The 25478-nt window shown below is 36.7% G+C and overlaps 1 protein-coding gene across 3 annotated transcripts in view; it reads right to left on the minus strand.

Annotated features, from left to right (window-relative positions):
• Positions 1 to 25478, minus strand: part of CYP39A1 (cytochrome P450 family 39 subfamily A member 1) — a 101869-nt gene that overhangs the window by 47442 nt on the left and 28949 nt on the right. The gene's annotated exons all lie outside the window — the stretch shown is intronic.

Consider the following 25478-nt stretch of genomic DNA (forward strand, 5'->3'; position numbering starts at 1 on the left):
CGGGTTCAAGCAATTCTCCTGCCTCAGCCTCCCTAGTAGCTGGGACTACAGGCACTCACCACCACACCCAGCTAATTTTTTTGTATTTTTAGTAGAGACAGGGTTTCACTATGTTGGCCAGAATGGTCTTGATCTCTTGACCATCCACCTGCCTGGGCCTCCCAAAGTGCTGGTATTACAGGTGTGAACCACCACGCCCAGCGGACTGCCTCTTTTTCTTTATGACTTTCCTCTTGACAAGGTAAAAAACTAAGCCAATGTTGATTACTGTAATGTGATGAATTGGTATTCAAGTTAGGTTCCCACAGTCTTATAGCTATCAAATAACTGAGATAGTCCTTGTCAGAAAGGTTTCACTCATCTTATTCTTGTCCAAATTCTCATTCCACTTATGTAGAAAGCAATAAAAGACTGGCATCAAAAGCACAAAGAAAAAGACATGAGAAGCCACCTGGCCTTTTTCTCCTGCTTTTTCCCATTCGATTTGCTGGGGGTTTTTGTTTGTTTTTGTTTTGTTTTGTTTTTTCTAAATCATTCATTTCAAAATACAATTGGGAAAGGAGCAATGGCCACAAATATCTGAGCTCGAAGAATGAAGACGCCCTCTAAACACAGGTGCGTCAAACTTTCCTAACGTGATTGCATACTTCATTTGATCTTAGATTGAAAACACCTGAAAAAGGGGGCCCATCAACCATCAACCTTTGTACCATCTAAAGTAATGGCAGGAGCTTTCAGTCAAATTAGACAGTTTAGTTAACAATATTTCAAATAAAATGTTTGCATTTTGAAAATTACTTGAAATAACTGAGCTTTCAATTTGTTTTTGACAGTATTTGCTTAAGAAAAGTCAACAATATTGTCAGTTTAATTAAGTAAATGTATTTCTCCTTTTCACATTAGCTTTCAGACCATCTTGGGAATGAGTGGGTGAGAGTGGAACTAGGGTCTCCAGCCATGTCTCTCTTTGACTCTGGATGAGGCTTGTTCAAAAGCAAGCCCATTCTGCAGGAAAAGGTTTGTTAGGTGCTGCCTGGGAAATCTTTACTGTCAGTATAGATAGAATTCCTAAGGAGTCAGAAGCAAACACCTTTGGTTAGTAAAGTCCAGGAACCTAGATTCTACCTGGTTCTATTAATGTCCATAGGGGTGTCTGTGAACTCCATTCAAGCTACCAGATAATCTTAAGAACCAAGTGGGGACCAGGAGCTGAGACAGGCTTTACCAGCATTACAATAATTAAGGCACAGCTCTTGCTTGCAATACACTTAGTCTACTAGGAGGTAAGAGACAAGCACACCGTCAACTAGTACATCATGCAGGCAAGGGAACTATTCTGTGAGATGTAAAATATTCTAAGGTAGTTAAAAGCAGGCAGGGTTCACAGTCAACTAGATGAAAAACAAAATATTTTATGAATATCTTTCTCTAAAACTAAAAATATGATTAGTTTCTTGCACAGAGTTGACCCTAGTAAATATAAATTAAATTAGCAAATGTCCAACTTCAACATAGGGAGACAAGTGGGCGTATATTTTAGGTGAAGGGGAAGGACAAAAGACTGTAGACAACATGAGTATGTTTAGAAAATGGCAATGGGTCCAGTTTGCCCAGAAGGTGGAACATATGTGATGGAACTGTGAGAGATCCACTAAGGCCATACTATAGATTATCCTCAATGCTATCCCTGAAAGACTGGAGGCTAGAGAATTTGGCAACTTCCTGTCTTAGGCTGAGGGAGGGTTAACACCTCAACAATGAAACAGTGATATACAGCACTATTCTCTATCAAATTAAGATCCTCCACTTATTTGTTCTGATCTTAGCAATCTAATATTAAAAGGAGATAAGCACTCTTATAGGATTTTTGTTGCAATCTTTGCAGGCATTGCCTAACAAAACTGTTGCTTTTGTTTTTTCAAAACAAAGATAGGAAAATAACAGTATGCATTCTGCATCTTCACAACCTAAATGCCACAGTGTTTCCAAATTGTGTTCTATGAAATATTTGCAAGGTGTCAAATGTGTGAAGGAAGAATAAAGTTCCATGGGCAACCAAATATGAAAAATGATACATGTTATTGGTGATTCACTTGACACGTTAGTGTATTACAGGCTTTGAGAAATCCTGCAATAAAACAGTTATTTACACTGATATTCCCAAACTTTTCATAACATGGATTCTGTCTTCTACCAGTATCCATACAAACAAATCATTAGCTACATAAAAGGTAACTATCTATATAAATTAGGATATAGGTTATTTTCCAGGCAATCCTCCAAAAAAGCAAACCCTGTTCTTAATGGGTCTGGGGATTACTAGCACATGACATAACCTTTTGTGCATATGGTGTAATCTATGAGTAGTTATTAAGAACTAAAACATGGGCCGGGCACGGTGGCTCACACCTATAATCCCAGTACTTTGGGAGGCCAAGGAGGGTGGAATATGAGGTCAAGAGATCGAGACCATCCTGGTCAACATGGTGAAACCCTGTCTCTACTCAAAATACCAAAAAAAAAAAAAAAAAATTAGCTGGGCATGGTGGTGCATGCCTGTAGTCCCAGCTACTCGGGGGGCTGAGGCAGAAGAATTGCTTGAACCCAGGAGGCGGAGGTTGTAGTGAGCTGAGATCGCGCCACTGCACTCCAGCCTGGGTAACAAGGGTGAAACTCCATCTAAAAAAAAAACAACTAAAATATGATCACAAACTGAAAACTGTCTTGATATACAATAAAAAGCCAGGGGCACCATAAGTTCTACTTACTTTACATTTTCCCCAAACTATCCAATATTTTCTAAGCTAATTCAGAAAAATAATTTAGAAAAGCCATGGCTGGAATTCTTTATTTGATAAGTCGCTGAGATTTCACATATGTAACAGATATCATTGCTAAATCAAACAGACAGATGTCCATTTGGTATTCACTGGAGAACAAAGTTCTAAGGGAATACAAGAAACTTAAGTTTTGGCGATCTTTACCATTAAAAAGACTATATGATGTGAAATTAAAGAAAGAATAAGTGGTTTGTTCAGACAGTGTTGTAAAGAGAAATTCAGAGGTTCTAATTTTTGAAGTAGTTTATGAATGACACACAAACTTAGAGTGGTACCTAGTATGTAGTAAGTGTTCAGTATAAGGTGGTGCTGATTTGTTATTTATTATTACCATTACTATTAGTGTGAATTTAATCTTGACTCTTTAGAAACCACACCATCCTAATCTACTTTTATTCCATAGCTAATAAAGTTATTCTTTTTCCTGAAGCATTTATTGGGAGAAAATCTACAGATTGGTGTGTGGGGTTGCACATCCAACATGAATTGAGTACCAGGTCTGAGGAATTCCTTCGATCACTCGTTATAGATATCTGCTGAGACTGAGACCCTATAGGTAGTTTGCAAGTGCTCAGTATGAAGATGTAGGACATGTCTCTGGCTCTGAATAGTCTGATGGAGAAGACAGAAAACTAAAAGTGGTTAATGTGATAAGCACTATGACATTAAAGTGTGCAACTTGCTATGGGAGCACAGTGGTGACAGTGATCAGACAGGGGAGGGAGGTGTCAGAAAGGCTTTTGAGAAGAAAAAATCTGAAGAAAAAAATCAGATATACAAAAATAAAAAGCATGTTCAGATAACAGGAATTTAGTGTGAAATAGAGTCCGGTGCAGAAAGTAACTAGGTCAATCAACTGTAGGTGCAGGTCAGAACAAGCTGTTGCACTGGTTCTTGCCGGGTTGGTAATGGATCTACCCTCTCTTCCAAGGGTGTTCCACTGAGGTTCCAGTCTGCTCATACCAGATGAATCCACAGATAACAGGAGGCAGCTTTCCCACTATCCAACTTCTGAATGTGTCCCAACAGTTCCAGGTGTCAGTTCTGGGCCCTCTTCTCTACATTATCCTCTGGGAGAACTCAAACAAATCCTTTCCTATAAAATAACATCAGTGGACTAGTGACACCCACAATAATGTTTTTTGCCTTGATCCCTTTTGTGAGTTCCAGATTATTTTTATCCAGCTGGCTTCTCATTGGCTTTGTTTGCATGCCTAAAAGTCATTTCAAAGCAGACATCGGCCTACACAGAACTCTTCACTTGTCCCATTGAAATAAAGCCTTTCTCCCCTTCGTCTTGCCATTGCAGAAAATGGTAACAATGTTTACCCAACTGCTCAAGTTCAAACCTAGAAATCGTCCGTTATAATTTCATTTGATGTTGTGATATGTGGCTTCTAGCATAGAGCTCCTAAAACCTCTGCAATTTCTTGGATGATATCGGAGAAAGGAGCATCTTTTGGTATTCATACATAATAATCAATCCCCTTTCTTTCTTTTCTTTTTTCTCTCTCTCTCTCTCTTTTTTTTTAGATGGAGTCTTACTATGTTACCCAGGTTGGAATGCGATGGAGTGATCTTAGCTCACTGCAACCTCTGACTCCTGGGTTCAAGCGATTCAGCCTCCTGAGTAGCTGGGATTACTGCCAAGTGCCACCATGCCCAGCTAATTTTTTGTATTTTTAGTAGAGTCAAGGTGTTACCATGTTGGCTAGGCTGGTCTCAAAATCCTGAACTCAAGTGATTTGCTGGCCTCAACCTTTAAAAGTGCTAGGATTATGGTATGAGCCACCCTGCCCAGCCAATAAGCCCCTTTCAATCACACCTGACTATGCTAATAAAGTTAACTTTTGGAGGTTGGGGCCTAGTTGTCAAAGGAACCAACCATGAGATGAGAGGGTTGGAACTGTCAGCCCCATCCCCAGCCTCTGGGGAGGGGAGGTGGGCTGGGGATTGAGCTAATCACCAATGGAGAATGAATTAATCAATCATGCCTTTGTAATGTGACTTCCATAAAAACCCTAAATAAAGGGGTTCAAAGAGCTTCTGGGTTGGTGAACACATGCATGTGCCAGCAGGTAACATACCCAACTTCAGAGAAAGAAGCTCCTATGCTCAGGAGGCTTCCAAATCTTGCCCTATGTACTTCTTCACTTGGCTATTCATGTGTACAGTTTCTAATAACCTTTATAATAAATCAGCAATAGTAAGCAGAGTGTTTCCCTCAGTTCTGTGAGCCTTGACAACAAATTATCAAATCTAAAGAGGTGGCTGTGAAAAACCCCCGATTTGTAGACAAGTTGGACAGAAGTGTGGATAACCTGGGGCCACACTAATTTCAACTGGCATCTGAAGGTGGGGAGAGTCTTGCAGGACTGAGCTCCTAACCTGTGGGTCTGTGGTAATGTCATGCAGTTAGTGACAGAATTGAACTGGTCACCCAATTGATGTCTGAAGAGAACTGGAGAATTGTTTGGTGTGGAAAACCCACATATTTGGTGTCAAAAGTGTTTTGTGTAGAGAAACAGTTTACCTTTGTCTTTCCTTTCCCTTTTACTTCCTTAACCAATCAGCAAAATTTATTTTTATCTGCAAACTACATCCTACTTCCAGCCACAGCATTCCATCTCTACTGCTACCACTCTTGTCCTAGCCATGAATATTTCTCATCGGGTCCAGGGTGACAGCCTTCATTATGCTTCCTGTTTCCACCTGGCTCCTCTACAATCCCTTTGTAAATAAGACCAAGTCAGTACCATCTCAGGACCCAGGAATGGCTTCAATATTATTTAGAATTAAATTCAACTTTTTCACTTTGGCATAAAGCCATATCTATCCTTCTAGTCCCATCTCACAGTGAATCCTGGTGGCTATGCAACCTTTGTAAATTATCCAACCTTGCTGTGCCTCAGTTTGCTTACCTAAAAAATGGAAATATTGAAAGTTTGTGCCCGATAAGGTTTGTTGTAAGGATTAAAAGCATTAATACATGTAAAGCGCTTACAACTATAATTGGCACATGGCAAAATCTCAGGTTACTTATTATTATTATTATTTTAGAGACAGGGTTTCACCATATTGGCCAGGATGGTCTCAAACTCCTGACCTCAGGTGATCCTGCCACCTCGTCCTCCCAAAGTGTTGTATTACAGGTGTGGGCCACTGTGCCCAGCCTCAGGTTGCTCATTACTATTATTTCCTCTGCCTTTTCCAGCTATTTGAATGGCTGGCTCCCTTTCACCTCTTAGCTCGAAGCTAAAATTTCTCCTCTGCAGAAACCCTTTCCTGACAACCGCAACTAATTTCTCCCTAATCACTATTATGTCATTCTATTTCCTTTATAGCTCTAATTAATATGTAAAATAACCTGGGATCTCCCAAATAGGATGTGATTAAATGCGTTTCAGAATCTCATTCCATCTATTCCTTGATGTATATCCGGTATGTAACACAGTGCCCAGCATATAGTAGGTACTCTGTATATTTTTATTGAATAAATGAATGGATGGATGAATAAATGAATGAATGCCTGTCTAACACAGTAGAAGGGGAGGTTAATTAGGAAGCATTTAATTTTTGTGACAGCAATGAGAGGTATGTAGAGAAGTCAAATTTGAAAGACGTTTCTGAAGAAGAACGTAAAAATCTTTAGGTAAAAAAGAGTTTGGTAAATACCTGATATATACCAGAGCGGTGGTTCTCAAACCTTAACCATGCATCAGCACCACCTGGAAGGCTTGTGAAAACACAGATTGCAGGGATCTGAAAGTTTCTGACTCAATAGGTTTGATGTGAGGCCCAAGAGTTTCCATTTCTGGAAAATTCCCAGGTGATACTGATGCTCCTGGTCCAGGTACCACACTTTTTAAGAACCACGGTACTGAATTAAAAGAGGTAGAAGACATCCTTGGATTTTATTATTAGACAGTCTAGGCTTAAAGCAGTTATTATCGCCAGCTTTTAAATTATCTTTTCTATTTTATAAGATGTATGTAAGTATACTTAGTGGGTAAAAAAAATATGATTTGAATCAAAAATCCTGACTGGATATATTGACACTGAAAGCCAATAGCTTTTATTAGCATGAACATATAAAATGGGGAGAAAAGCTTTATTTTTTCTCCTGAACAATAAAACTAGATAATGTGTCTATGGCTGTCCTCACACTATAATAGCAGAGTGGTGACAGAGACCTTATGTTCCATAAAGCCTAAATATTTACTACCTGCCTTATATAGAAAAAGTTTGCCCCTGCTTATGGGGCATCAAGGGGACAAGCTACTGGTTTGCTCCTCACTGTACTTCCTATTGCTTAGATTTTATCCCGGCATTTGAATTTCACAATATTATAAATTCTATGTAGCCTTCACTTCACATATCATTTATATAACCAAGTCAAGTATACAATGCCTAGCATAGTATCTGGATAACCCTGTAAAATATGCTTATTTTATAATATGCTTTTCCTAAGAGGTAGTCTATATTTTACAAGGAAAATTTCTTTCCTATATTTCTTGTAGAAATATAGACTACTTCTCAGGGAAAGAAATGTCTTTGTTTAGAATACATTATAGTCATCTTCAAATTATATTCACATATCCAGAGGGAACACGGGAGCAAACAATGTTAAGGAAATCAATTCCCTTATACTCAACTTCCATCAGGAAAGACTGTGGTCCAGTTCTCTTTTCCCATCTCCCTAATACAATCACCTTTTCCTCACTTTACGATGGAATATCTTGCCTCTCAGCCATCCTGATTTTTCTCTAGTGATTTTTCCCTGAGGTATAAATATCTCTTGGGTGCCAAACAATGGGTAATTAGATAATGCATGGAACCCAAAGGACTTTGCTTTCAAAGCCCTTGAGTGCAAAGTAAAACAGGCACAAGAAAGAAATGCCAAAAGCAGACATGTCCTCTTTCATCTTTTTGTCCACTAGTCCTTCCTTACAAACCATATTTGTCCAACTGATGATCTTAGAATTCAAAAGTGAGATGTGTGTCACAGCAACATGTATTAACATGTTCATTTAGATTGAAAGAATGAAGACAGATCTTTTCTGTTAGAAGATAAATTGGATTAGTTCAGTAATAAGAACTGGCTTTGGGAATTAGGTTACATGGCACACATTCTTTTGTAATTGAGCGAACTAATAAATCTGCAACTTTTGATATTTATTTTAAATAGACTAAGAACATGTAAAAAATATACCAGGAATGACATTCTTTACAATTACTTAAACATAAGATAGCAACTATTAGACATCAATTAAAAAATGTGTGAGGGATACAAAATTCTTCTAGAACATGGGTATCCAACTTTTGGCTTCCTTGGGCCACAATGGAAGAGGAAGAATTGTATTGGGCCATACATAAAATACACTAGCACTAATGACAACTGATGAGCTAAAAAAAAGAAAAGAGAAAGTCCATGAATATATCTCATAACATTTTTAAAAAGTTTATGATTTTGTGTTGGGCCACATTCAAAACCATCCTGGGCTGCATATGGCCTGCGGGCCTCAGGTTGGACAAGCTTATTCCAGAATGTACTCTAGAAAAAGAAAACAAGAAAACCACTGCCTAGTGGTATATATGAGAAGGTGAAGCCCTGTGATAGAAACCCTGAATGTCCATGGTGAGGCGAAGGGAGAGTGAGTAGCTCTGCACAGGAAGTGAAAGGGAACCGGGGCTGCCAGTGTGCAAGGTTAGGAAGCAAGGCTGGAGATTTCCAAGAAGACACAGGGTCCAGCTTCAGGACAGGCCTCTGATAACCTAGTAGAATATCAAAGAAAATTGTTTGGCAGATAGGGCTTTTAATTTTTTACTATAACTCTTTTTTACTATAACTCTTAAAAAAGTTGTTTCTGGCTGCAATGTAATTTTTACTTTCCTTGTCTCATATTTTTAATAGTAAAATCAGCTAACATTAAGTTAATAATTTGAGAAATAAAGAGCTGGAGGACCTCCAGTGAGACAATGCAGTGCAGTAAAGTGGCAGACATGCAGAGTGGAAAGAGTGTAGAAATTGCAAAATCAGCAAATGCAGGAACTAGGAATCAAGAGAAGGCTAGAAAATACGCAAGCCTCTACCTCTTGGCTCCTCTCCCATTTCTCCCTCCAAAGATAATGAGAAATCTGAGATGGAGTCACAACAATTTCGCCTTTATTTTTAAAAAAAAGGTGGTTCCAGCAAGCTAGGGCCCTTCACAAATGGATATTATAGATAAATTAGCAGTAGCTTATGATTTAAATTCGAAATCTTACTTTTCAAAAAATTTGTTTTCTCTCAAAATCTATTTAGAGCATTTATGCTGGACAAATCAATCAAACAATTCCTCTATTTTTTTCTATTTTATGTTACTGCAGCTATAGGATGCAGAAAAGATTTTGCATCTTTCTGCTTGACCAAGGATAGGTGGCAACTAATGGTTAGTTTGTGTCTGAAATAGATCTGTGAGACTCCAAGAGACTCCACAGTGACTGACCTATTGCATAATTCTGGTATTGGAATAGTTTGGACTCTAGTAATGGTGAAGTTTATGACCTCTTTCAGAAAAAAAACATTTTTGGATAAAATATTCAATAAATTATAAAGGGTAAAATGTTTTATATTAAATAATATAGAAACAAAAGCTTGTTTTGAATTTAAAATTAGGACCTATAAATATATGAGAGATGTACATATAGCCTACACTTGGAAAGTAAATATTTTGATAAAATATTTTTAATTTCTCAAATCTCAGTGTCATGTGAGAAAAATAAAGTAGTATTCTTGGACTATACAAAGAAAAAGGAAAGGAAATACATTAAGTTTTCAAATGATTCTTTAGTGTAAAAGACCTTTTTTACTATAACTCTTAAAAATGGCTCTGTGCCCATATTGTGCACATTTCAATGCACATCTGTGATTTGTTCTTCCAGCACCCTGACTCTAAAATTAGAAGGCTTCTCTTGGAAGAATGCCAAAGTAATCATGAAAAGGGCTACAGCCTAACAGAGACAGGGACCAGTACAGAAGACAGACCAGTAAAGTAACTATGAGTGATTTGGGATAAAATTCAAAAACCATCTGTTTAGGTGTGGTAAAACCAAAGCTTAGGATGTTAAAAATCAAATAAAAGAAAGATGATTCTTACATTCAGAAATTTTAAAAAAATGTTTACAAAATGTTATATATAGTTTTAGGATTACATACTGATAATGGCAAGCATATTATAACACATTATCTGTAAGTTATATTTGTTAATAACTGTAACAAATTCAAATTCTATTACTTTGGCCATTGATTCACTCAATAAAAATTTGTTCCATATCTGTTACATGCTAGCCTAAGCATAGGTGCTATAAGAGAGGAGAAGGAAATGAAACTAACTTATTGTCCATCTAATGTCACAAATGTTTTGGATCGCTTCATTTATTCCTCATAAATATCTGTCAGCTAACTGTGCCTCAGAGAAGTTAAGGTGTTCAAGAAGACAAGCTTGAAAGTATCAGGGCAGCCTTCAAACCTATGTCTCTATACTGAAAGCCTTCACCCTTGCTGCTACGCCACATAGCTTCCCCAAGGACAAGAAGGGAATGAGAAAGGCACAGCCACTGCCTTAAAGGATCCTGGAAACAAGAACACAAAACACCTGGATATAAATATCTATAAGTTTCATACAGAGGATTCAAGGGTCTCTTCTCACTTACAGCTGAAATTTCCAACTAAGCCTGGAAGAATGGGTTGGACTCAGAAAGAAAGCTAATTTAAATTCCAAACTTAATCATAAAAATATAATTTCTTGGGCTTGAAAAAAAAAGAACAGAGTCAAATAGAATCACTAAAGGATGTCCTTCTTTGAGAGACGGCTCCTCTGGTTCCTTATTATTTCAAGCCCCTTCTCCTCACATAAACACACTCTCTCTCTCTCTCTCTCACACACACACATTCACACACACACTCTCTCTCTCTCTCTCTCTCTCTCACACACACACACACACACACACTCTCTCTCTCTCCCTCTCTCTCACACACACACACACACACACACACACACACACATGCAGACTTCATAAGTAAATAGATAGACAGATAAATAAATAAATAAATAAATGTAAAATTGTTTCTACAGCTTTGTTTAACTAATAACTTCAGGGACATAAACTATATTTTAACAGAAAAGCAGGGGAATGGTAGGCATTTGCTAAGTCATTCAGACCTTTGGAAACATAATTTCAAGAAGATTTAATCAGAAGGTGGGGTTGCAAAGTGGAGTTGAATACTGAGGAAGCCCTGTGCTTCTCCAAGAATGAAAATCAGGTGTCTCTTGATAAAGAGTCACATAGAAAGACGGAAAAAATGCAAATAATAAAAACCTTTGAAGATTTAAAGAATACATCCCAACACAGTCCACCACCTCTTTCATTATTTTTGAAAGCATGAATTCTCAGTTCCGTTTGCTCCTCTATGTCACGAGTAAGCTTTCCTTCCCAGAGGCTGCCTTTCCATATTCATAAACAACCTGTTTAAAATATGTAAAGTTGAAGTGTGCGCAAAAGATCATAGTGCACATGAAGGAGAAAGCACTTGGAATAAATACACATGAAATAATAGTTGAAAAACAAACTGATCCAGTAACCTTCAGCAATGAGTCCTATCAAAATTTGGTCAAGAAATCTACTCTTCAAATTTTACAATAGTAATTTCTTCAAAAAGTGAAAAATAATAAAAATTAGTGTTTATATTGTCATTTCAGAAAATTATGTAAAAGTTTTGAGAAATATTCAGCATTTTTTATGACTTCTACATAAAAATAATAAAGTAATAACAACAATTCCTGTGAGAGAATAAGGGCAGAAAACGATTCAGATTTCCAGCTTGTTTTCTTAAACAGATACCTCCAGGTAAGATCCTAAAAAATCGGTTTTTAGAGAACAGAGACAAAGCTAAAGAGAAAGGATAAAAATAAATTTACAGTATTCAGTATTCCGGAGAAGGGAAAAAAGAGAACCTTACATCCTTCCCTTCATTTCAGGCATGTTTAAAACTTCAATAAAAGTAATGTTCAGCAATTCTATTTTTAAAAATTATATACCTATTTTTTAATAAAATACATATTCACCCTTACTGAGGTGATAATATCTGAAGTAGATGATACCATTTACAATAGGTTTTATTTATTTATTTGTTTGTTTATTTTTAATTATTTATTTTTGAGACGGAGTCTCACTCTTGTTGCCCAGGCTAGAGTGCAGTGGTGTGATCTTGGCTCACTGCAATCTCTGCCTCCTGGGTTCAAATGTTTCTCCTGCCTCAGCCTCCTGAGCAGCTGGAACTACTGGCATGCACCACCACACCCAGCTAATTTTTGTATTTTTAGTAAACATGGGGTTTCACTATACTGGCCAGGCTGGTCTCGAACTCCTGACCTCAGGTGATCCACCCGCCTCAGCCTCCCAAAGTGCTGGAATAATAGGCAAGAGCCACCATGCCTGGCCTACAACAGGCTTTATGAGAGTTAATCACAAATAGTGAGAGTGAGCTGGTTACAGATTTATGAGAATTTTTAGTGAGATGAGTGTTTGTTGACTTGTCTTCTAAATGGAGAAAACAATAAACCCTTTTGTACACTTATTCTTTTAATTTTGAAAAAAAAATAGTGTGAAACTGATCTTTGATTACTGAAAAGAAAAATCAATTTTAAACTTTGTATAAAGAAACTGATGACGTTTTCCCTATCCAATTTCCCTTTATTCCTGAGGACTAAGAGTAAAAGGAATGCCTAGAATTTTTCCAGAGCTGAGAAAGAGAGTAAAAGCCATAGGAAGGGAATAAATTATCAAATAATTTATGAATATACAGGGTCATTAGAACTAAGTTGGATAAACAAGGAATAAATGATGAGGCACTTTGTTTTGCAGCACAATAAAGATACAGACTGTCCCTAATGTGGCTGATGGTGCTAACAGCTGGACCTTCCCCAGGTAGTAGAGGAGCCTCCAGATCAGACCCCCTGTGGTGATCAGTGGGACACAGAGCAGGCCACAACCAAGTGACTTTAACTGGGAAGAAATTAGGTTCAAGTGGATTTATAGAGCAGGTATGAAAAGAATAAAGAAGTTTCAAAAGTGTTTCAAGAAACGGGGGGGTTCCTTTGCTTTTAAGAGGGGAGGGAGGGATGGAGAGGTCACTAAGGAGTGAGGTCTGAGGACTAAAACAGGGGTTTGCTTTGTGTAGGAGAGTTGAGCTTTTAAAATAATTTTTATTTTAGGTTTGGGGGTACATGTGCAGGTTTTTAATATACATAAACTCGTTTCACACGGGTTTGTTGTAGAGATTATTTCATTGCCCAGCTATTAGCCTAGTACCCAGCAGTTATTATTATTTAATGCACCCTAATCCAGATGACAGTCTTCCAATCCTCTAGTCCTTCCTTCTCCTCTTTTTTTCCCCTCACTGCCTCCTTGCCTTTTTCTCCCTCTTGGAGGGTATACAGATCCTCCTGCACATAGTAAGGGGTGACTCTGGATTTATGTCACCTGAAAACATAGATTAGAAATTTATTGGGCACCTAAAATCAGTAGAGAGTAAATGTGATCTTCCTAACATCAAAAAAAAATAAAATTGATTATCTTTTTGGAAAAGAGTTGAATAGGTCCCTGGAATTAGTTGGGTCTTGTTGCCTCATTCAGAGAGCTCGCAGAAACCTCTTGAAAATGATGAAGGGAAAAATAGAAGGAAGTTCACACAGGGAAGCTCCAGAGCTGAGGACACATATGTGAAACATAAGCTTTTCCAGCCTTCTTTAACATGTGAGGCTTGTGCTATCATTTCAGGCAACTTGCAAGATTACGGTGCTGAGGGACCCTTCAAAAATTCAATTTAAAAATCAATATTCCATATTACCTCCCAAATATTGCTTTAACAGAGAAAAACAATATACTATTTGAGTTTGTTGTTTCTTACAAAACTTTTACCTCTTTTGCAACTGTTTATTATTATACATGTTCTGTGAGATAAAATATCTGTGGGAAAGATACTAAGTCAAATTACAGAAAATTCATGGAAGAGGGGATGACAGCAGATGAAAGATCGTGATGGTAGCTGTGAAGTTAAATGCCTTTTAGCTCACTGCTGTCCCCATAAATGCTTTATAGACAGATTCTCTCCATTGAGTGCAGGTTTCTAGAATATTAATTCTTTGCAAATATAGACAGTTTGGGAACTTTTGTCTCAACAATGTGAAACAATTAAAAGAAACCATTTTCCCCTCGTTTTATTTCAGTTTTGAAAAAAAAAAGATCACAAATTTAATTTTGATTGTAAAAGATACGCAAAGGTTATATAGATCACATGTTTTTCCTGTGCCAGTTGTGTACTCTTTGGTTATGGCAGTTTTATAATAAGCTTTAATAACTTATTAAAATCTGGCTTTAATTAGGGTGAATCTGGCCTTACTAATTTACATTTCATGTATATGAAGAGATGGATTCTCATTCTGTTGCAGGCTGGAGTGCAGTGGCACTATCATAAATCACTGCAGCCTTGAACTCTTGGGCTCAAGTGATCCTCCCACCTCAGCCTCCCAATATATAGTCCCATCCATAGCTGGGACTACGGAGGCATGCCACCACACCCGGCTATTTTTTGTTTTTTGTTTTGAATTTTCATAGAGACAATCTCACCATGTTGCCCAGGCTGGTCTCAAACTCCTGGCCTCAAGCCATCCTTCCACCTCAGCTTCCCAGTGCTGGGATTATAGGTGTGAGCCACTTCGCCTGGTCACATTTCTAATAATTTTTATTTATAGTCACAATTATTTTTCTATATAGTTTTAAGTCATTTAGCTAACTACTCCCCCCCAAAAAATGGCATTCTCATTATAATTACATGTACAGTAATCTGAAAAGTGTTGGTGTTTTCATATTAAATCTTCCCATCCAGTAATGTGATATGCCTTTTTATTTAGATTGTTTTTAAATATATATATATTTTTAAATGCTATAGTTTCCTCCATATAGGTCCTGCCCTGGTCTGATTTCTTTATACAAGAGAAATGCCAGTTAAATGAATAGGAAGGGGAGATATAACATGAGAAGAAAGGCTTAAAAAGTAATTTACAGCATCTGTGGTGAATACAAACTGGGGAAAGCAAAGAATAAGCCTAGAGATTGTTCATGGACTCTGGGAATATGAGCACTGAGGCCTTAGGGATTGTAGCAGTTGCCTGGCAAGCCACATGTCTTTCCACTCTCCTCCTCTAGCCACCAGCTTTTTCCAAGCACCTCAGTCATTTCTGGCCTACAGTTCTAGTTCTGACTTTTAGAAGGATGGATATGGCCTTTTGGCATGTGAAGGATTTAAAATAAGATTTTATTATCAAAAATACATATTCCTATTGAAAAATTATAAGCAATAACCTTTGGAAGTAGATCCTGCTCAGCTGTTTCAATTTGACATTCATAACAATAGACAAAGCCTGAAAAAGGCAGTGATAATAATGGATTAAGAGATGAAGGACTGCAACGTTACTTACAACAGGTTATTACATCCAATGGAAGATAAGGAGAACTGACAGACTGACCCTCCCAATTCTTTCTTCCATCAATACATGGACATATTAAAATATCCCAAATCCAATTCTATCATGTGAGAAGAAGTTCAATGCCCCTACACCAAGTCAACTATGTAAGATTCTCTTCTGAAAAAATATTTTGTGTTATTTTAAGAAGTGTTTCTCTTACATTTTAAAAAATAGATTGTCAATTTATTTACTGGAAGACAAAAATGGAGCATGCTTCATAATCATGATTTTTTTTCAAGGAATAAAGGATATAGTCTAATACATGATAAATACAAGGGACAGAATATTGCCAAAACAAGATAGTAGTATGTAATATAAATTTTGATCTCAAAATACTCTTATGTACAAAGTCAGTGTACTGAGTCTGAGTCTGAATTGTTGGCTTATGTTCTCTGGAGAGATGTCAGCCTGATTTTAATAGTTTTTACCTTAGGATTTCCTAAAGAATAAAAAGAGATTATACAAATGCTTGCAAAAATCACCAACAGAATGCTCTAAAGAAAGAATTGTGTCTAAATGAAAAATGCAGAGAATAAAGACAGCAGATCAACAGTGCTGCCCTGGAATAAGATAGTGAAAGATTTAAAATGAGAGGCACCAGAGTAGAACCTATCTCCAAGCTTGTAAATATGAACAGGGATATCAAATAATCTACAGCTATCCAACGCATCACTTTCAGCCACTGAAGCTAGGCAATAAAAAAGGAGAGACTGACTTCACACAAAATCTCTTGAGCTAGGGTATCACAAGACCCACTTCAGGTATTAAAGGTAGAAAACAGTGGAAGAAATAAAGCTTCCTGAGAAATCGCTCCTAAGCCAGGTATTAGACGTGCAAGTCTCACTCTAGTCGATATGGCTAGGTTAGCAGATTGGAAAATCACAAGTTATGAGTTCTAAAATGACATCATCCTGATCCTCAAGGCCAGGGAAATAAGGAGATAACCAAATTATATATTTAGGGTAGAAAGAATAGTTTCAAATGAACTTGTTTGCATTTATAAATGCTTTATTAAGTAATCTATATGTGGTCTTCAAGGTAGATAAATGAGAAGTAGTTTGTAAGAAGCTCCTCCATAATCTATTATTTCCTGGGTCCATCTTTGGATTTTAAAAGCTAGGCTAGCAAAGGTAAATGAGATTATGTGAGAAATTTCCTGTATGATAAACTATAGCCCCCAAAATCTCTTTTTAGGTTCATATTGTCAGGCCACCAGTGAGAATGGAGATAATTTCTAAAAATAACTTCTTTCTGTTCATAATTCCACCAGAGTGTCCTTGGCTTTCCTACTTGATCTCTTTCTTCATTATTTTGGACAATACACCACACAAAGGGTCAAGAATCTATCACAGACACAACTTTGGCCATCAGCCATTGGGCCTGGCAGGCTGGAGTTGGGTAGTGAGAGTGAGCTTAAGTTAACTAAAGGGACTCAGGTCTACAATATGCCATGATGGAGTCCTCCAAGAAGGTTGTTATTGGTTGGCAAGATGGTACTGAGACATCCAAGTGAACGGAAGCTGCATACAGGTTATAATATGGGTAAACAATGACAATATATAAGATTTCCAGAATAAATAAAAATGCTTAAATGCAATAAAGTAAAACTAATGAACTAATTAAAATAAAGCAGACAATACACAGTTTACCTAGAATATCGCTGTAAAATCTTAGTCTCATCTTTCACTTTACTAGTGTTTAAACTTGTTTATATTTGTAAGGAGAGTCAGACACTTTCCTCACCATTGTATAATGTGTAGCTACTGGAGTCAATTTCACCGGGGAACAGACCCTGGCCATCCTACAGTGTTGGTGTATCCCTAGTCAGGATTGCTGCTAAATCAAAACACAGTGGTACCAACAAACACTGTTGACTGGCTCTGAGTAAGGTTTCTCTTTCATCCACGATCACACAATTAGTAATTGATGGGATTGAAATTCATGAATCCAACTGCTAACTCTCTAATCCAGTGAAAATTCTGTATGTACCTTTTACAATATACAAATTGTGACTTTCATGTAAGATAGGAATCATTTCTATGCAGGTACATTTCTATTAATTAATCTGGTTCCTTGTAAATTAACAGAAAATGTTTATGAATTTAGTGCTTAAACAAAGGCAAAGTAAAAATGATTAGAAAAAAAAATAAAGGCATGCTGGTGTATGCTACCCTATGTTAAAAAGCAGACATGGAAAGGTCAAATGCACAGTGAAAAAAATTCAAGCATATTTTTATTTGTTTGCTTTTGTTTTTTAAGATAGAATGAGCCTCTGTTGACAGGCAGATTCTCACAGTGCAAGTCCTGAATTAGAAACAAAAATTACCTTATAACACAGCCTACCCAGGAGCTAAATATTAATGCCTTTGATTGCTTTAGGTCAGTTACCCATAAGTGTGAGTACTTACACTGTCAATCTTTTATGATCTGTTATCACTTTGGCAGTTATTTTGAAAAAACAAAACACCAAGCAAAAAAAAAAAAAAAAACTAAATGTGTACCTTAAATATTTAAATAAAATTATATTTTAATTAAAATAGAAAAGTAAACCATAATGATAGGTTGATGAAATGCTCCTTAAACAAATTAAAATGTAAATATTTAAATAAATAAAATTGAGTCTGCAATACTCTACAGCTTAAGATCAAAGTAAAAAGATTGATAACCATTCTTTAGCTCTGTGGATACAACAATATTCACCATATTGAGAATACATAAAACCGGACAGGAAGAAGAAATTTCTCAGTGGTGATGGAAGCCATTATATCTTCTCCTCTTTATATGTCCTCTCTAAATATGGTAAATTAAGTAATGGCAAAAGCCACAATTACTTTTGCACCAGCCAAATAACTTGATTTACCATATTTAGAGGGGAGATATAGAGGAGAAGGCGTCATGAAAGTGTACGCTTAGTCTTTCCTAGTTTCCATCACCATAAGAACCTACTAGGTTCATAGCCTTCACACTTCCCTTCTCACCTGACTTTCTGCTTCCTACAGATATTTCCAATATAAAAAGTCCACTGCACATTAATCACAGCAGAAAATATGGATAAATGTGTCTTTTCTTCTTCATCCTACCCTTACACCACCATAGGAGAGTATGCTCATTCTCTCCTTTGGCTCCATTCACTTTTCCTGATAGCTGAGTTTGTCACTTTGACTTTTTCCTCCACTTCTGGTTATTACACTTTCTATATTTTATCAGCAAGATCTGTTAGAGGCAAGCAATAGAACCTAAATCTAGCTGATTTGGTAAAATAATAATAATTTATTGAAAGTTTATTAAGTAGTTTACATAACTTGTAGGAGGGCTGAACAACCAGACTTGAAGGGTGCATAGCCAGGAATCTTGCTCCAAATCAGGCTACAGACCTGGTCTGGCAAACGTGACCCTGCCACTGATGATTGTGGCCACTGAAACAGGATACTGAATGACACTCTGTCCCCAGAAACTTTATCCTGCAAAAACTGCAGGGAAAATTTTTTAGTCTCCATTTCTTTATTAACTCTCAATTCAAAGTCTGAGGTTGGTAGATGTGATTGGCAAAGTCTTATTTTCATGATAATATCCTAGCTTCAAGGGAGGCAAGGAAAACAAAAATCTGGCATTTTTCTGCACCACTATGGTAGGCAAGTTTCTGTTAAAACACAGGGTTCAGATTTTGCATAGCCAAAAATGGATATGTATCAATATGTGTGTTTGTAAAGAATATATATATATATTTGAATATAACAAGTATATTTATTACATCATTACATATATATTTATATAAATATATGTTATAATGTAAACTATAACTATATATCTTTTTATAAATATATTTATATATGTATATTTGTGTGTATATATTCAAGAACACTCCTTGTCTATTCCCAATCTAGTGATCCTTTGCTGAAAGACTCCATAAAAGCAGATTAAGTACAATTATATCTCCCACATTACTCATGATACTTCAAACTTGTCTAAGCTATTGAGTTACTTAAAACAGTGCGATAATTTAACTAGAACATCTGTGTGCTATCCAAAAACTAAATGCTCATCCTCTTAATTTTTTTATTTAGAAATCCACACATTGATAGTTCAATCAAATTTTGTTTTGAATAATGTGACAAAGAAAGATAAGTTTTTTTCCTAAATCTCTTCTTACAACCTAATATTAACCATGTTTTAGAAATGTGCTCACATTCTTCTCTGCAAAAAATTAAAAAAGGACAAACGTCTTCCAGCAGAAATGCCACCATGATGGTGATCTCAAAGGGTTGTATGAGTCCACAGTGAGGCCACATCTGCTGTCTCTGACTCTAACCAGCTCTTCCTCTAGGTATCTGTTTGTCTAACTCTTAACACCTTAAAGTCCCTGCTCAAATCTCACTTTGCCAATTAGGGCTTACACTGATTTTATTTAATACTATAATACTACCTTCCCCCATTCTTGGCATTCCTGATTTTCTGTACCCCTTCCCTCCCTTCCCTACCTTCCCCCCACACCCTCCTCCCTCCCTCTTTTCTTCCTTCCTTCCTTCCTTCCTTCCTTCCTTCCTTCCTTCCTTCCTTCCTCCCTTTTCTCTCTTTCTCTTTTACTGTTTCTCATCTATTTTTCTTTCTTTCTGACAGGGTCTTGCTCTGCTGCCCAAGCTGAAGTGCAATGGTGCAAACTTAGTTCACTGCAACTTTAAATTCCTGGGTTCAAGACGATCCTTCCACCACAGCCTCCTCAGTAGCTAGGGCTACAGGTGCATGCCACCACACCCAGCTAATAATTTTATTTAAAGAGATGGAGTCTCACTATATTACCCAGGCTGGCTTTGAATTCCTGACCTTAAGCAATCCCAAAGCTCTGGGATTATAGGCATGAGCTATCATGCCTGGCCTCTGTTATCCTTTAACATATATTTATCACCTTTTAATATCACCTTTTAATTTATCACCTTTTACTTTTAGAGTATACTTACGTATTAATTGTTAACTTTTTGTCTCCTCTACCAGAATGTTAAGCACCAAGAAAAAAGTAATATTTACTTTGTTCATATATTCCAATTTCCTAAAGCAGTTCCTGGCATATAACAGGAGCTCAACAAATATTTGTTGAATAAATGAATGAATGGGTGTGGCTGGGGTAAAATAAACAAGAAGGAAAGGGCAGAGATGAGGTCCTTGAGTTAGACAGGAATCAGATGACAAAGTGTCTCTGAGGCCATTTAAAAGCTTTACATTTCATTCTAAGTGAGATGAGAGGCCACTGGATATGTGTACTGAGTGTCAGTACACATGGAGAGAAAAGAGCCAGTGGAGAAAGAGAAGTCGAACCTACCAAGGGATTGGTGATTGATTAACGGAACAAAATCTTAGAGATAATTAGGGTTGGGATCCACGTGTCCAGGTGGCCTTGGTCAGAAGAAGATATAGGTATGCAACAAGTAAAGATTATTTGATTGTCTACATAAACCATGAACCATAGCTCTAGTTAAAGCGATCTGGTTAAGCTGCCCTTAATTTCTTTGGGTAATTTTACTGTCTTGGCAGACATGTCATGTTTTGGAAAACAACTGGGTTATAAATATGGATGTCCTATTTGTCATATTTTCTAAATCAAACAGGAGCTGAATGGCTTTGAAAATATTTTTTTCTAATCTATAAGTTTACTTACATGTAAAGTCTTATAAATATATTAGAATTAAATCATATTCAGTGTTATAAATGTTAACACATAGCAGAAAGAAACTGCAGAGTGTTTTCAGTGGGTATTCCAAATTCTACCTTGGTTAGATTGTGACTTTGCATGCAAAGGTGGATAAAACCTACCACAATGGCCATGGGTACCAGGGAATGCTACTCCAGGAACATTTTCTGAGTATACATGTAGCTATATCCAGAGCTATGCTTTAGCAAGATTAATGTGAAAGCAACTTGGAACGGAATAAAGCTGGATATTGGATTGAAGCATTATAATTCAGGGATTCTAAGTACAATTTTGAAACAAGGAAATTTGCTAATTTGTATTATCAACCTTCATGCCAAACAAACTAGGTTCAAATCACACCTCTATCGCTTGCTAGCTGTATGGTTTTAGGTAAGTTATCTAATTGGGATTTCAGTTTCCTCATGCATAAACTCAGGCAAATAATAATGTTTAGGAGGCATGATCCAAGGATTAAACAAACCAACAAGGAAAGCACTTAAAATAGGGCCTGCTACTTAATTAGTGCTGAGTATTAACTATTGCTGTTTCTACTATTCCTATCTTGTCGGACAATATTAGATATAAATAGTCTCATGCTATATTTTTGCTGCATTTTGGCACCTTCAAAAGTGTGGCTAATTTATATAAAAGTAATTGATTTGTTGCTGTTAACATTTAAGAAAACTATCTTATGTCAAAAAAAAAAAAAACACTAATATCTGGAAGTAGAAAAACTCAAAGTTATAAGAGTCACCCATTTCATAATATGGGAAGATTATAAAATTTCATACAACTAATATAGTTGTATCGGTTTTGGTCATAGCTAAGATTTACAAAGCAATTTTGATATGCCAGGTGCTGTACTATCTATCCAATTTACATTTGCGATATCCTCCTAATAACTTCACAAGATGAGATTATTATTAACCAACTTCTCAAAGAAGAACAGGCTTAAAGAACTTGGTAATTTGAGTAAAGATACACCATTAATAAGTGTCTCCGCCTGGATTTCAACTCAGGCAGTCTGACCCTAGTGTACACACTACATTATGAGGTTATGACAGGCAATCAAAATAATATGTAGAAACTTATCATTAAAATTTAAAACAAAATGACTAATTCCTAGGAATTATACCCCCAAATTTGATAACAAAGCAAAAATATTCTTTATCAGTTCAATGATTTGGTAATATATGTTTCACCCAAGATCAAAGGGCAAAATAAAACCATAGGCAAAAAAATACTTCACAGAGATCAAAACCCTAAAGAAAAGTTATATTCACCATTCATATGGATTACTGGGATTGAAATTACTCAGTATCTCAAAGTACTGATCAGGTATTGGCTGGGATTAGGTATTTTATATATTTTTTAATTTTCTGTATACTATGATTTGTGGGGGTGTGTAAAAATTTTTATAATAACATTTCTTAAATGTATAACATCTTTAAAAGAAACAAAAAGCCTTTCTGGTTGTGGAGAGACTGCTCCGGTACCTCCAGGGGTAAGCCAGTTCTTCCATTTGGCACAGAACTCAGCCTGGAGCATACCTTTGACATGCACAACAACCAGTCTAGAACTATACCTCCTCTAAGTGGCCCACATAAACCAGGAAGCAATAGTTCTCTGCCTTAATCATCTCAGGGCCAGATACAGGCCACTAGAGACCACTCTAGAGTTTAGAACCCATGGGGTTATTCAAATTAGCCAATGCTAAACTGTTGACTTGTTCCTTCTCTGCCTTTCCTGTGAAAACCTGAATAAAGGATCTAGCTTCTTTTGTGGCCCCAACTGACTGACTATCATGCAATAGGGTTCTGCTAACTCAAAAATTAAGTGCAGAAAACTGTCTAATAGTCTTCACATAAAACATTCGTTTCATATAAAATGTCAAATGGGATGGGTGATAGAGCTGTAAGTAGAGACTTGACCAAGACACTAATCTCTTAAAACTAGCCATATATTCTTACATTTGTTCATTAAACTCATTCAGAAAATAGTTGTTGAATAATTTTTAAGTTCTAGGCAGCTGGGTACTATAAAGACCAACTACGTTTAGTTTCTGTTGGTGAAGAGATTGCATTCTGGTGGGGTAAATACATAAATAAACAAATAAAAACAATTTTTAAGTTAGTGATTCTCTAATTGTTACTTTTAAGGAAATATAGAGTAAGACAAATCAGAGGATCACTAAGGGCAGAGTTGGGAAAAGTGACTTAAGATGGGGTAAGACTAAAATATCTATCTGAAGAGGTGACATTCAAGCTGACTGAAAGATGAGTAGGGGAAAGAGTTCCAGGCACAGGAATCTTACTGAATTTACCAGCAGGTACATGTCTCCAAAGAAACAATATAAATATTCCCCTTTCTCCCCTAAAATCCTCTGGATACTTCCAAACCTGCTTTCAATTTTTACAAAAAGCATTTTGTTCATAAATTTCCACAAGAGCATGGACCATGCTTTAGTCATCTTCATAGCTCTGGTACTTTACACAATGCCTTCACATGGTTAGCACTCAAAAGATAAGTTTGAGGACCAAGTAAAGTAACAGATGAATTAAGGGTTAATCCACACAAATCTGGGAAGTTTTCTAAAAGAAATTTTAAAACTTATAATTCAGGGTGATGTCCACAAAAATGGCATAGCAAGGATTTCCTAAAGTTCCCTCCTTAAAAGCAATAAGAAATTTGGTAAAAATTCTAAGAATCAAGTTTTTTAGAATTCTACAGATTAACCAAAGTTTTGCAGCAATTCAAAACTGTCTGTTCAAGAAAAACAAAATGGCTGAATCTTGATAAGAATAACAAACTTAATGTCATTTTAACCTGCCCTATTCTCATCCCCCTCTCTACATCTCCATAGAAGCCTTAAAAGCCAGCAGTCCTATTTACAGTGAAAACCAATAACCCAGCAGTCGCTAGATAGGGCAGAACAAGGTAGGAACTTCTTCTAAACCTCATTACTACAGTATTCTCATTATTCCACAAGTTTGGCAGTTTCCTAGAAGACCTTACTTGCAAGACTGTGTTTATTTGACCTGACTTGGAGCTTGCTTAGTGAGAAAAGACTTTCCTCCAGCGGTGTTGATTTAAAATCTTTAAAGACAATGGTTTAACTTTGCAGCTACCTGAGTCAGTAGATAACTGTTGGACAAACAACAGGCAAACCAAAAAGATAAAAATGAAAGGCTAGGAAATGAGTTGTTCATAGTGGCTTTGCAGAGGTCCAGTGCATTCCCAGGAATTTAGAAGGCCATTAATTTGCCTAGGGCTGTACTCATGCTCAGGAAAGACATGAGAAGGCCACCAGCTTTCACCTACATCATTCTTGAGGCTTTGCACAGGTAGGAAGTGAAAGCTAAGGCAGAGATGTCAACTGCTTGGCTGAGTGTTGAAGGCATGCCCCAACATGCACACACAGCCCCTTAGCAAAGAATGGGAGACTTCTAAATTACTGGTGTAAAGAAATATCTGTCCAGTTCATACCTGACCACTAAATAATGGAGCAGAGACTTCTGTGGCTATCCATGACAAAAAATGCAAACGTTACAAAATTAGGTAAAAGTCACTAAATGATCAAACAAACTACAAGAACAATAAACAGCAACAACAATAGACCCTGAGAAATGGGAAGAATCTAATTTCCAGAGTTGTTACATTCTATTATTTCAAATGCCCAGCTTTCAGCAAAGAATTACAAGGTATATAATACAATAAGAAGCATGAAACAAAACATGAAATAAGAAAATACAGTATTTTGAATGCGTAGCACTTTTTTTTTTTTTTTTTTTGAGACTGAGTCTCACTCTATCGCCAGGCTGGAGTGCAATGGCATGATCCCAACTCACTGCAATTTCCATTTCCCAGTTTCAAGCAATTCTCCTGCCTCAGCCTCCTGAGTAGGTGGGACTACAGGCATGCACCACCATGCCAGGCTAATTTTTTGAATACTTAATAGAGACAGGGTTTCACCATGTTGGCCAGGATGGTCTTGATCTCTTGACCTCATGATCTGCCTGCCTCAGCCTCCCAAAGTGCTGGCATTACAGGCGTGAGCCACCATGCCCGGTCGAATGTGTAGCACTTCCATGCTATTAGAAAGTCAAAAAATCAATAATTGAACCACAATAAGTAGAAGACTGTCTGAATAGATTCGAAGAGAAAAAAAGCAATCAATAGAAAGGGTCCTTGAAGAAATTCAGATGCTGGACTTAATAAAGACTTTAAATCAGATATTTTCATTATGTTCAAAGAATTAAAGAAATCATTTCTAAAGAACTAAATAGAGAATATCAATAGAGAAATTGTAAAAATTAGAACAAAATTTAATTAAATACAAAAATCACTAGGAAAAATAAAATCAAGCAAAATTAACAGAAATAAAAA

The sequence above is a fragment of the Cebus imitator genome, unplaced genomic scaffold (assembly GCF_001604975.1).
Source record: "Cebus imitator isolate Cc_AM_T3 unplaced genomic scaffold, Cebus_imitator-1.0 Scaffold334, whole genome shotgun sequence".
NCBI lineage: Eukaryota > Metazoa > Chordata > Mammalia > Primates > Cebidae > Cebus > Cebus imitator.